We start from the raw sequence: 2,381 nt of genomic DNA, 5'->3' as shown, positions 1-2,381 counted from the left end.
AGGCTTGCTGACTCAGCTTCAGCTGCAAAACCCTGCAGCCCTTAAGAGGTCCTGCCACAAAACATTTAAATTGTGTTGATAAAAGCCAACTGAATGCTTGTATGTTTTCAGCAGTAGCAGGAAAAAAAACTGTGTTATTTTAAAATGCCGGATTTCTGTGCCATCCTGCCTGAGCAAACTCTGACTGTTTGATGAAGGAGGGGCAGCTACAGAAAGAGGACTTGAGTGTTGTCTGTTGCAGCCTCTTTGATGGCAAGGACCTGGAAACACTGTAGACTTGTGGCACTGAATGCGGCTCTGTTCAGTACCTCAGCCACAAGGTTGGAATGGCAGAAAGCTAAGGAATGGGCTACATCTGGCCAGCAAAGCCACGGCTTTAGTCCTACTGAGATTGCTTGGTAAATGAAAGACTCACGTGGTCAGAAAAACAGAGAGAGAAATAGAGTAAAGAGAGATTCAAAGACAAAGGAAATTTTTAACTGATTTACAGTGTGTTAAAAATATGTGCAGGCTAAAATTTGAAGTTCTTAAAGTTAAAAAAAGGAAGAGAGTTGTTGGGTGTGGTAGGACACACCTGTAAACCCAACACATGGGAGGCAGAGGGAGATTGACCTCTGTACCTTCAAGGTGAGGTAGCACACGCCTTTAATCCCAGTGCCTTGAAGGCAGAGACAAACAGATCTTTGTGAGTACAATGTGTAGTAGCATACACCTTTAATCCCAATGCCTGAAAGGCAGAGAGAGGCAGATCTCTGAGACTTCAAGGACAGACAGGTATACAAGGTTATTCCAGGTCAAAGATACAGAGAACCTGTCTCAAAAGGCAAAAAATAAAAAGGAAAAATAAACAAAATAGAGGTTAAATTGAAGCGCACAAAGATGGAAAATTCACAGCGAATTTTGATATTGTATGCTATTATGCTGTTTTTGAATCATTTGAATTTTGAGGCAGTAGCAATAGCTGCTAAAAGATGTTTCTTTATAAAAGCTGCTGAAATAATCCAACATAGATATTTTGAAAATGCCTTGACTTTGAAATTTGGATCTAAGGACATGATGCTTTGGAAAGGAGTTTCTATTTTGTTTTCACAGAGGGTGATAGTCTGTGGATGCCTCTATCCTAATATTGTAGGATGGACCACGCCCTACTTAAAGGTTGCTGTGAACACCTTTAAAAAATTGCTTCGCTCAACTGCCAACTGAGATAAATCAATAATGATGCCACCATTCAGCAGGAAACATTTTGGAGAGAAAAAACTGCACCCACATTCCCAAATATGGCTTATAAACATTCTTTTACATTTAAAGTGGGATGTGATATAGACATGAATATTTGCATTAGTATAGATTTTGCTTTACTGATAGAGATTTTAGGTCAATTTTGTTATATGTATATGCATTTTTGATCTTAATTAAGGTATTGTGATTGTGTAGTTCATTTAAAAATATAATGTATATAGGTTATTAATGGATAATCATTAATAATAGTCAAGTTTGTAGTCATGTTAGTTAGATATTCTAGCTACATAGAGATATATATATTTCAGTTAGATAGGCATTATTCATATCTCTCTAGACTACAAAACAGGCTATTTAATGTTTTAGTACCTTAGGGTTTTTCATGACAGTGAGACACTCTACCCTTGGCAGCACATATCTACTTCAGGAAGAAGATGGGCATCAAAGAGGATCCTTATGGAGTTTGATAGCCATTTGGGGAAGAAACTGCTCTTGCCTGGATTGTTGCATAAACTGTACACAGAAAACACTCAGAGAGAGGACTACTGAACTTGCCTAAAGGTGAGATGATCTTTTCGTGTTCCTGATTCAGGAAAGGGTCAGCAAACATTCTTCAAGACAAGCAGATAGTGACTGCCTTTGAAATTTCCTGCTTCATGGAAATGTCTGCTGGAAACTATGGGCCTGTAGGCTGAGGATGGAAACACCAACGGTACAGAGGAACTTTGGGTGACTGTCCAGGCAGCGAGATGTCTCTGTCATTTCTAGAGTTTGAAAATGGCTTACTTTTTGTTTGCTTAGGTAATACTGTATTATTCTGGAGTCTCTGATGGAGTTGAAGAATAGATAGATAGTTATAGTTTTCCATTGTTATGATAAAAGATAAAATAGATATAAATATTGTAACTGTAATTCTTGCTTGATAACTGTTTTGTTATATGTAATTTTGCTATGTTAAAGTTAAAGATTCTGTTCTTGTTTAAACAGAAATAGGAGTAATGATTGCGTATAGGTCATTGGTTAATTAAATAAAGAAACTGTTTGGCCTGAAAGGTTAGAACATAGGTGGGTGGAATAAATATAAGAGAATGCTGGGAGGAATAGGAATTGAGCTTAGAGATGCCATGCACCTCTCCCAAGGG

This window comes from Microtus pennsylvanicus (genome assembly GCF_037038515.1).
Source record: "Microtus pennsylvanicus isolate mMicPen1 chromosome Y unlocalized genomic scaffold, mMicPen1.hap1 SUPER_Y_unloc_2, whole genome shotgun sequence".
Taxonomy (NCBI): domain Eukaryota; kingdom Metazoa; phylum Chordata; class Mammalia; order Rodentia; family Cricetidae; genus Microtus; species Microtus pennsylvanicus.
Note: the sequence above shows the minus strand (reverse complement) of the source record.